Below are 11,942 nucleotides of genomic sequence, written 5' to 3'. Positions count from 1 at the left end.
CTCCGCCGGGCTCTATGACGTCCGGCCCGGCCGGGCAGGGCTTCCTCCGCGGACCCGGGCCCGTCCGCCGGCCCGGGCAGGGCCCCGCCACCTCCCGGCCCCGCCGCCCGCCGCTCGGGCAGCACGTCAGCGGAGCCGCGCGCGCGCCCGGGCTGCCCCTCGGACGCACGCGCGAACGTGGGGCCTCGCTGGGCAGCGTGTTGGGAAGGAAGCCTGGCTTCCGCTGCTCCAGTTCGGATCCCTCCACCCGGGCCTTCCTAGTCCCCAGCCATGCTCCCGTCTGTCCCTCACCACGTGGCACCCATAACTGCCTGTTAACACGTGCACCTCCCTTGGGGGAGGGGGGGCGGGCGGAAGCCCTACCTTCCTACCACGCCATTTGTGTGCTGGGTGAACGGCAGAGCTGCGCCGCTTACCTAGGGAAAAGAAGAGGGAGCAGCTTTTCCTGTTAGTTACGGGAAAGGTGACCGAATGGCTCTGGCTTCCAGATGTTTATGGAGAAGAGAACATGCAGCAGCTCACGAATCAGCACGTGTGTGAGAACTAGAGGCAGTCAAAGGTTATATGTCTTAGTGTCGGCAGCAGGTAATAGACAAGCCAGAAATGAAAAACAAGAAAACTTCAGGAACTAGTAAAAGTTAGGATGAAGTCAAAGTATGGTCTTTGAGTTGGGAGTCTTCAGCAGCTGCTTTAGATTAAGTGGCAGAAAAGGCCCAAGAAGGAAATGTTTAACTGAGACCTGTGTGTTTTGTAAGGAGTCAGTCACATGGAGTCTGGGGAGAAAGAAGTCCAGGCAGAGGTGGTGGCTGGGAGGAAGGAGCTGTGTTGGTAGCCAGGAAGAAGGCTTGCTACTGTTGAGGAACCAGCAAGCCTGTCCTGTTGAGGAGGAGGAGGAGGGCCGGGGCAAATCGACACAAGTTCAGGGGAGAGGGTTTGACATGAGCTTTGAGAGTATTTTCAGGAGTCAAAATCAGCAGGACTTTTGGGATGGAGATGGTGTGGAGATTAGGGGAACCATTTAGGGATTTTAAAGGAAAGTGAGATGACCTAAATTAAAGAATGGATTCTAAGAGATGGAGAGTAGAACACTAGTTAAGAAGGTATTGCAGCTTGAGTTAGCGTGAACAGAGGAAATGGAAAGAAGGGGGAAATTTGGGTTATTTTGGAGAGAAATTTCAGTTTATTCATGGGTTAGTTGAGGAATAGAAGGATACAGGATGGCCACTTGGGTAAAAAGAATATGTCACTGAGTTGCAGCCAGCTGTTGGAAGAAGCAGGAAATCACAGTTCTGTTTTGAACATTAATTTTGAGTTGCCATTGGACATCCAAATGCACACATCAGATTGGCAGGCTAGCTATGTCAACATAGAGTTCCATGGAAAGGTTGGGGTAAAGAGAAATCTGGGGGCAGGGGTGTAGCTCAGTGGCAAAGTGCTTGCCTAGCAAGTGTAATGTCCTTGATTTGATCCCCAGTACCAAAAAAAAAAAAAAGAAATACAGTTTTTTAAAAAAGAGAAATTTGGTACTCCTGAGCCATTAGAGGGCTTTAATGAATTTATAGGTAGAGGAGAAACAGTGTGATCTTACTGAGCCAAAGGCTTTAGGAACAGTGTGGTTAACATGGTCAAATATTCTGAGAGGGAAGATGGAGATTGAGAAGTAACCATGGTATTTGTCAACAGGGAAATTTTCTGTGAACTTTACAGCCACACCAGTTGCTTTGAGATAGTGCAACCTGACTCCCATATAAAATAACTAAGGACAGCATCAAGATACACTGTAAGCATACACTGTAAGCACAGACTATTCTTTCCAGGAGTTTTGCTAGTATCTTAATGAAGAACATAATATCTTTGGGCAAATCTCTCAACTGAAAATGGGTGGCATATGAATTAAGTGCTTTACCACAAGGTGTCACTATTTACTGGCTTTAGTAAGTTAAATAATTGCAACATATGCCTATGTTGTATTAAGGAAATGTTATTCACACACACACACACACACACACACACACACACACACACACACACGAGGGCCAATTAGAAGTTATATTGCCTAGAGGTTTCCTTTCAAAAGCTCGGTGGAGTCCACTTGAGAAATATGCATAATCCAAAGATCAAGGTTCTGGATTTATAACTTGAGGACTTGAGATCAGATCTAGGTTCTCACTTGTGTGACCACATATAACATTTAAGTTATTTTTTTGTTAGGTTAAACCCAAATACAATCAATACTACCTTATCCATCTCAACTATTTCTGTGCCTCAGAGGGAAAATGGGTATAACAGTGTTCATAAAATTGTGAAGTGCTATGTAATTATGAGATTTTAAGAACTTGATAGATATCATTTATGCCCATCTCCATAGCAATTTAGATTATTAAACAAAAATTGTATTAGTGAGAACTCACAGTTGCTTATGCTGCGAGTCCACTTTGACCTTGCTGGCAGAGGGGGATGTCTAGTAATTTTAGGGGTCATTCAGGTGTGTCCAGGAGCAGCAGTATTGTGCTTGAGACACAAGCATCACCGGAGTCAGGAATCTGAATGATGACCTTGGTCCTTCATTCCTCTTTGTCTACATGATGCCTTTATTCTGATTGGCTACAACTTGCTTCCCCTACTACATGGGGAACATTAAAATATTATGTAGACTGCAGGAGACCACGGGTCATGCTCCATTATCCTACAGGTTAAGGTGAGAACCAAGTAGACTAAGGTTGAATTGCATCTTATAGAATTATCTTGTCTTATGATTTGTGAATTCACAAAAGCCATCATCAGTTAATACTAACCTTCAACTTCTTAAAAAAAACTCAGGAGCTCTGGAATACATAAAACCTTTTGAGTTCTACATAGCCCTTTAGGAATATATACATATATATACATATATATGTATATGTATATATATTGCAGTATTATATATAAATGTATGTACATATTACAGTATTATGAGGCTTATGCTCTATTTCTTTTAAACTCTCAAATGCTAATTGCTTGTGGTAAAACTTAAATAGAGCTACCAACATTTTTCTATTTATGCATTTATTTATCATAACTCACTTAATTATCTGTGAGGTCTCATCTGAAAATTAATTCTCCCTAGCTGGATTCCCTTAGCATGAAGCAAATGGAAGTTTCTTTGAATTTGCTTACACTGACTGCATGGGATCTCTCCTCTTAGCACTGAGATTACATTGGTATTCAGACTCTGTAGTGGTGAAGTCTCCTGTCTGCCACAAGGGAAATATTTTAGTGATGGTGCTCTTACCTGATAGTTTGGGGCTACTCACTCTATGCCTTCAGATATCTGAAAATACTGGTAACATTGTTGACTGCACTTTTTTGTATGTATGACTGCTTTCAATAAGGAACATATACGACATAACTATGGTTTTTAAATATATTCAGGGACACGTGCTGAAATTATCTGCCTTCATCCCTGGAATTATTTTGAAAGTCAAGTTTGGAGAGTCCTGGTTTAAAATGTCATGAGTTGAAGTTGGAATTGTGGCCAAGGTGGTAGAGATCAGGCATGACTCATTTCACGTGAAAAGTCTCACACACTTTCTGCACTCTTGACACTCTGCCATTGCCATGGTTGCTGGAACATCTGTTGGCAGCCATTGAGCCAGTGAACCTCACTTTCTGTTGTCTTCCACCCGGGACTTGTGAATGTTGTTAGTATCCATGCTTGGACTCAGTATATTCACTGTGTACATAGAATGTTATGGTTAGAAATGGAACATATCTGTTTCTTCGAGAATAATTTCAGAATCAGATAATCTATAATTTCCTTTTGATCTAAGAAATTCATGACTCAATTCAGTAAGAGATTCATTTTTTAAGGTCATAGAAGTCCAAGAATCATAACCCTTATAGTTATTATGGCTGTTTAACTAGTCTCTACCCCAGAATTAGTAGCCAAAATGAACTGTTGAGAGTTCCCTAGAAGAGCAAAACCAATACTGTGTGTGTGTGTGTGTGTGTGTGTGAGAGAGAGAGAGAGAGAGAGAGAGAGAGAGAGAGAGAGAGAGAGAGAGAGAGAGAGAGAGAGGTGATTATTATAAAGAATTGGCACATCTCTTTTCTAGGGGCTGGGAGATTCCATGATCTCCATCTGAAGGCTTGGAGATGCAGGAAAGCTAAGTGTGAAGTTCCATTCTGAGCCAGAACCAGTGATGGGGTAAGTTCTAGTCCAAGGGCAGGGGATACTGATGTCCCAATTCATGCAGGCAGAGAAAAAAAAATCCCTTTTACCTAACTTTTGTTCTATTCAGCCTTACTAGACTGAATGAGTTCCAACCACATTGGAGAGGGTAATGTGCTTCAGACACTGATTTAAATGTTAACTTCATCCATCATCACATCCAGAATAGCATGTATACAAATATCTGGGCACCCAATGCCCCAGTCAAGTTGATACTTAAAATTAACCAGTAACTGTTTTGTTGTGCTCGCAGTGTCTTTCATGTCTGGGACCTCAGGTTAGTAAGACTCAAATTAGGAACTAGAAACAATTGGAATTCTTTCATTCCTTGAATGGTGCTTGAGTATTAGGACAACTAAGCAGAACAGTCTCCAGCTCGGTCAGCTCTCCCCTTCAGGGAGAGGAGTGTCAAAGGAACTTGTGGCCACATTTTCAAAGCTACTTGATAACAAATTGTGGATGTTGGTTTTCTTCAGCTTATAGCAGTTGGGATGATGTAATATGTTGAATTGTGTCTGCCCCCTCCAAGTTAATATATTGGAGTCTTAATCCTCAACACCTTAGAACGGGACCTACTTGTAAATAGAGGCTTTGCAGATGTAGTTAGTTAAGTTAGAAGGAGGCCAAATTGGAGTAGGAGAGGCCTCTGATTCAATATGACTGCTGTCTTTACAAGAGGAGAAAATATGGACACAGGCTTGAATGTTAGGCCACACCATGTAAAGATGAAGGCAGAGCTCTGGGTCATGCTTTTATGGCTGCGTGATGCCAAAGACTGTCAGCAAATCACCAGAAGCTATGAGAAGCATGGAACAGACTCTCCCCTCACGTCCTCAGAAGGAACCAACAGACGCTGCCAGTTTCCTCGGCCTTGGACTTCTGCCTCCAGGCAGAAGCCACCATCTATGGTCCTCTGTTACAGAAGCTCTTGCAAAGGAATACAAATAGCTTTTGGTTTCTTTATTCCTTTCAATATTTTCATATTTTTGACAAGGGGCTACATGTTCCTTTAGTAATGAGAGAAATAGGTTTTATTTAATTTGCTGTTTTCAACCTTTGTCCTATAAGATGTGGAAATCTATCAGAATCTTGCCATGGTTGTGGCAGGGTAATGTGATGGGAGGTAATTTGCTTTATTTCTTCTATGTCTGTATATCTAAATGTTTTTCTTAATGAGTGTGAGCTTCTTTTATTGGGATGAGAGAAGGAAGGCAGATCAAGCTGAAAGTGGAATGTGTGGGCCCTGCTGTGCTGCTCAGAAACGCTGAGCTGATGTGTGACTGGGGGCATTTCTCAGTGTTGCTCTGGGACATAAATGAGGACTCTGTGGACACACCAAAGCACTAACCCAGAGCCTGGTGCTGGGTGTCTATGTTTTCTAGCATGGATTTTGCCATTTGTGATGGTCACACATTCTCTCTAGAAAGAGTGGTGCTGGAAGATTTACGTTCTATAAGATACAAATTCTTTTCACTGGTTATTAGTGGAAAACTGAGGGCAGAAAGAGCTGGGGGAGTGCAGAGGCGGCTCGCTCACATGGCACCTGGCTGAGGCTTGGGAAGTATCCAAAATGAATTGCATGGCCATGTGGTTTTGTAAAGTTGGCAGAAGGCATTTAAATTACAACCTATGAAGACTGCTGTTTCTTTCCTTGTGTTGGAGTGAGAGTCACTGGGGGCCTGGAGATGAGGCTAAGGGGAAGTTGACATATGGATGTATTTAATGGCTTCAGTGAGTATCTTATACCTTTTGGATTGCTATCATAAGACATTACAACATTGTGTGGCTTGTAAACAACAGAAATTTATTCCTCACATTTCTGGAGGCTGGTCTTCCAAAACCAGATTCAGTGTCTGGGGAAGATGGCTTTTCTGACTTATACAAGGTGCCTCCTCACTGTGTCGTCCTCTGGCAGAAGAGGTGAGGGTCCTTCTGGGGCCTTTCTCATAAGACACTAATCCCATCCATGAGTGCTTGCCTCATGACCTAATACCGTCATCAATTAGAATTTTTTGGCAGTCCTGGAGTTTGACCTCAGAGCCTTGTACTTTCTATATAGGTGTTTTACTTACTTAAGCCATGTTCCTGGCTCCTTTTTTTTTTTTTTTTAACTTTAGTTACTGTTTGTTTATTTAATTAATTTATTTTTTGTAGGGCCTGGGCGCTGTCCCTCAGCTCTTCAGCTCAAGGCTAGCGCTCTACCACTTGAGCCACAGCACCACTTCTGGCTTTTTCTGCTTATGTGGTGCTGAGAAATCGAACCCAGGGCCTTATGCATGCAAGGCAAGCACTCTACCACTGAGCCACCTTCCCACCCCCTAGTTATTTTATTTTATTTTTTTGAGCCACCTTCCCAGCCCCCCCCCCCCCCGCCCCAGTTATTTTTTAAATAGGCTCTTACAGCATACTTGTTGAGACGGGATCTTGCTAACATTTTGCTTGGACTAGCCTCAAACCATGATCCTTGGGATATCTACCTCCCTTGTAGGTGGCATTATAGGCATGAGTCACAGTGCCTGATGGGGCTTAGGATTTCAACATATGAACTTTGGGATTCTATAGACCTTCAGACTATAGCACTGAGGTTTATTTGTGTAGTGTGTAATCACTCATTTGAATATGGAAGTTACTAGTAGTCACCTTGTCTGGGATGGGAGGGGCTTCCAGATACTGTTGGCTGCTGTGTTCCCCCTTCCCCTACCTTGAAATGCTGTGGGAAGAACAGGGTTGGAAACTGATGGAGCCAGAAGGTAGTCTGATTGTATTTTTTTCAGCCCTGTGAAGTGGTATTTCACAGCCCTTGTATGAAAAAAAAACAAAAAAAAAAAAACATTTGATAGAGTTTCTCCAAATTTGATAACAATCCAAACTTTACATTTCTGATAAGGACCTGAGGAATCAGAAACAAGTCATTTTAAACTTTCAGTGTTTGAAAGAAAGCCCAATGTTTTAAACTAAACTAAAAGAAAACTGACATTCTTCCTACAGAAAATATTTTAAAATACTTTCAGGGAGAAGAGGCTTAAAAAGATATACAGTGAAAATGTACAAAAAAAGAACATAAAGAGATATGTCAGACATTTAATAAAAAAAATGTGATTTGGGGCTGGGAAGGTGGCTCAGTGTTAGAGCTCTTGCCTTGCATGCATGAGGCCCTGGGTTCGATTCCTTAGCACCATATAAGCAAAAAGAAAAAAGCTGGAAGTGGCGCTGTGGCTCAAGTGGTAGAGCACTAGCCTTGAGCTGAAGAGCTGAGGGACAGTGCCCAGGCCCAGAGTTCAAGCCCCATGACCGGATCTCCCCCCCCCAAAAAAAAAGATGTGATTTGGGAGTGGGGTGGGTTTTATTTGCTATATTTTTCAGTTTTACATAGTTTAATAGTTCATATGTTTGTTTCTTATTATAGATAAATGCTTGTGTACATGATTAAGTTTGTATTTGTCAGCATTCTTTGCTTTTTTTCCTCATAGAGAGACATAGAATTATAGAATTAAGAAACATTAGAGACTTAAAACCTTGATCTGACCCAAGGAATCTTGTTCTCAGATCAACCCTCTTTCTGCTCAGTGGTGATTTGAATCTGATGCCAATACTCAGAACTGCAGGCTGTTTTTCTACTTCCTACAGAAGAACTCAGAATCAGAGCCAGTATCTACTAATGGTTTCCTTTTGATCTAGAAGATTTCGGTGACTCTATCTAGTAAGCCTTGGACGATGTAAGTTATTCAACCAGTCAGAGCAAAACCATGATTCAGAATATGAGCAAATGGCTCTCATTTTCCTAGGAAGTTTTCAACACAAAAACATACTGTGTTTTTGAATAAAAAGTAAAATTTAAATCCAATGGGTGGAAATTTCTTGTAAGAAGATAGAAAAAACCCATAGCCCTTTCTATTCTTGAAAATGAGAGTTGTTTTTGTCAAAGCACCCGAGACCCAAATGTATTTTCTTTGAAGTGAGTTTGGCAGGTTATGATGAAGCCTGTGCCTCTATGATTTCATTCTTTGGTAGAACCCCCCACCTCCACCTTTTGCTTTCTCATGCTTTGGTGTTTCACAGTTTGAAAACACAGAGGACTTGGCTAAAAAAAGTACCTTGGATATAAAAGATTTTATCTGAAGGCTATGGGTTTGCCTTTATTTCTAATCAAGCTGAAGCTTTATTCGTTTTGATGGACCTATTTTGTGGTTCAAAAAAATATTTCAGGCAGCCTGGGAAATGAACAGCTGTATTAACAGAAAGAGCATACACCAGAAACCAGCCTCGAAGTTGGCCATGCCCTCTGCTTCTCCAGAGTACGGTGGTCCTTTGCCCACATTCTTTCCTTAGCTTGGGAATTTACTTAATCTCATCTACCAAAGCAGAGAGGAGTGTTCACCTCGGGAAGTTGTTGTGAGGACTAGCTGAATGAGCAGTGAACTAAAAGTCTGACCAAAAAAAAAAAAAAAAAAGATGTCTCTTCATCTGGTCCTGGTGCCTGACACACACAAGTCAGGAAGGAAATGCTTAGTACAACAGATAAGGCCTAAAACCTGCTTCAAAGGAGTGTAGAATATAGAATATGGCAAAAAAGAAGGATCCCAGGAAAAAGGTTAAATCCTGAAGCCTTCAGTGAAGTTTGAAGGAAGTCGTAGAAAGCAGACAAATGAATCTGTTGGAGACAAATGTTAGTTCAGGCGTTTTCAGTGCAGTGACTCACATTTGGTGGGCTGTTACTGTACCACTTCAGCCATGCCTCCAGACCCACTCTCATGCGGGTTATTTTCAGATAGAATCTAGAGAATTTCTCTGCCTATGTTGGCCTTGAACTGTGATCCTCCAGAGCTCTGCCTCCGAGTAGCTAGGATCACAGGCGTCAGCTACTGACGCCTGGCTTAGTTCAGACAGTTTTATATGAAGCTGTGATGTAAGTAGAATTATGTGTAGAGAACCACTGTCATGCTTTTCTTAATTGAATTAAAGAGCATATGTTTGTTTATTTGCTTGTGCTTTCAGTAACTCAACAAGTACATAGTGAACATTTATATGTGCCAGGAATGTTTTTGTACTGGGAATTCAAGGAAGGAGGATATGCACAAGGGAGTTCTAGCCTGCCGATGGGAGAGAAGCAGGAAAGCACTGAGGACATTACCTGTGGGGTTTGAAAGAGGAAGAGAGGGGAGGGGGCCAGAGAGAGCTTCAGGGGATTTTGAGATGAGGTATCATGTGGCGGAGAAGGGGGAGGGAACTATGGAGGTGCTGACATTCCAGGCAGAGAACTAGACTGAGCAAAGGCACAGGTGTACAGTGGCTTTGCTCGTGTGTGCAGCTGTAGTGTGGAGACAGCTGCTTCGCCAGCCCCTCTCCTTTGCCCCCCCTGCTCAGTGTGAGCCTTTGCAGAGGTGCAGAGGGAGGACTGGCAGTGGTGGTGGCAGGGACTTTAAGGAACAAAACGGTATCCTCAAGTGGAAAGCCTGAAAAGTCAGGCCCAAGGATCGAACTTGAGAATTTGGGAAGCATGGTGAAGTTGGAAGTTCAGAAGGCGAGGCCTCCAATCTTTGTCCTGAACTACAAACCCCACAGGAAAGACAGTGGAGATGTGGGTGTTACAAATGAACACGTTTTCCAAGCCTGAGCACTGGGAACCACAAGCTTGGACCACTGGACTCTAGTTTAAATTCTGCCGGCTTTCTAACTCTTCAATCTCTAGTAATGAGAAATTTTAGAAAACTACTATCTTTTCTATGGGGATAGATAGAGACACCTGTTCACAAATCTGACTTGAAACTTGAAGAACTTGTTTAAAATGGATGCAAATGAACATCTGTGGAAATTCTTAGCCAAGAATAGCTAGATTTAGCAACAGCGGGCCAATAACTTGAAAGGGGAAAATCTTCTTTGGGGCCAGTTTCATAGACTTGACTTATGCTGTTTGTTGAATAGGCAGACAATCCATATCTTTCAAGGAGTTATTAAACATTCTTGATAATTAAAAATCCCCCAAATTAAGATTGTATTGCATTTAAATTGTATCCATTTCAATATGCTCTAACATCTATGAATATGGTTATTTTCAAAGGATTTATATGCCAGAATATTGTCATATAAAGTTATTTTTTTTATAACTGGTGGTTCATGTCTGAAATCTTAGATATTCAGGAGGCTGAGATCTGAGGATTGTGGTTCAAAGCCAGCCTGGGTAAAAAGGTCTGTGAAGCTCTTATCTCCAATTAACCAGTAAAAAGCCACAAGTGGAGATATGGCCCAAGTGGTAGAGTACCCTGCTTTAAGTAAAAAAAAAAGCCAAGCAATAACACAAGGCCCAGAGATCATGTCCCAGTACCAGCACACATACACATACCAGTTTTATTCTTAGGAACCCTATATGTGCTATTCAAACGTCATACTATACCTTTTGCATTTCCAGTGCCGTGAAAACCCTATAATTTTTGCCTCAAATCCATGGATAACAATAACTGTCGTCATCTGTGGATCAGATGGCTTCCCTGTCACATGACAGTGGAGGTCCTTATTTCAAATGGTGCTGGTTCCTTGGAACTTCAGTATATTTTTCTTACTGTCCTTTGGGCCATATTGCATTTTGAGAACATTCTACATATGTCTAAATATATCCTTGCACTTGATAGTATATTTTACATGCCGATTTTCCTAGATATGATTATTTTATCGCTTTAATAAACCTATCAGGGGGCCAGAAAACCAACCCATGGCTGAGGGTTCTTAACTATGAGACGAACATCCTGTGCATAGCTGATCCGCTGCCTATAGACCAACCTTCCACAAACAACAGGATAAAATCTGGACAAGCTGGAGAGCAAGCTTTCTGGTTTTTAGCTTTGGCCAAAGGATGGGCGAAGGTGGCCAAGTCTGAGGGTGACTCACACATGCACACACACACACACACACACACACACACATGCACGCACGCACGCACACACACACACACACACACACACACGTTATGATACTATCATCCAAATCTCACTGGAAGCTGCATCTCTCATGATGAAATAGGAAAACATGGTAGTATAAAAGGTATCATTCAGTGCTGTTTTATAGCATTTGGTGTTATGGGATAAATTATTTTCCCTACCTAAAAAATTCATACATTCACATCCTAACTCTAGTACCTTAGAATGTGATTGTCTTTGAAAATGGTGTCTTAAAGAGGTCTAGGCCCGAGCCGGGCGCCGGTGGCTCACGCCTGTAATCCTAGCTACTCAGGAGGCTGAGATCTGAGGATCGCGGTTCAAAGCCAGCCCGGGCAGGAGAGACTGTGAGACTCCTATCTCCAATAAACCACCAGAAAACTGGAAGTGGCGCTGTAGCTCAAGTGGTAGAGCGCTCGCCTTGAGCTGAAGAGCTGAGGGACAGTGTCCAGGCCCAGAGTTCAAGCCCCACGACCGACAAAAAAAAAAAAAAAAAAAAAAAAAGAGGTCTAGGCCCTGATCTAGTGACTGGTATACTGATAGGAAGGGGAAACATGGAGACAGATACACAGAGGAGGAGGCCTGTGTGAACACACATGGTGACTGTCCTCTGTGCCAAAGTGGGGGCCTGGAGTGGACGCTCCTTCACTGCATCCAACCCTCGACACCTGGATCTCAAACTTTAACCTCAGAACTGTGAGACAGACCTTGCAGTTCATGGCATTTTTTACAGCAACCCTCTCCATTCACAACCCTTGGGACTAGCGGGGGAAAGGCTGGGGCCCGCATGGCTAGGAGGGAGT

The 11,942-nt window shown here is 42.6% G+C and overlaps 1 long non-coding RNA gene across 2 annotated transcripts; it reads left to right on the top strand.

Annotated features, from left to right (window-relative positions):
* The first annotated feature begins 153 nt into the window (after positions 1–153).
* LOC138819473 (uncharacterized) lies at positions 154–8,043 on the top strand. 2 transcript variants are annotated; one of them, XR_011369452.1, is made up of 4 exons: positions 154–585; positions 1,684–1,780; positions 4,095–4,186; positions 7,757–8,043. It is a non-coding gene; the product is annotated as an uncharacterized lncRNA (long non-coding RNA). The 2 variants fall into 2 exon arrangements; XR_011369451.1 differs by lacking the exon at positions 1,684–1,780.
* Positions 8,044–11,942: the final 3,899 nt, after the last annotated feature.

The sequence above is a fragment of the Dipodomys merriami genome, unplaced genomic scaffold (genome assembly GCF_024711535.1).
Source record: "Dipodomys merriami isolate MVZ:Mamm:240054 unplaced genomic scaffold, mDipMer1.0.p SCAF_8, whole genome shotgun sequence".
In the NCBI taxonomy this organism is placed as follows: domain Eukaryota; kingdom Metazoa; phylum Chordata; class Mammalia; order Rodentia; family Heteromyidae; genus Dipodomys; species Dipodomys merriami.
This window is presented reverse-complemented; position numbering and strand designations above follow the sequence as displayed.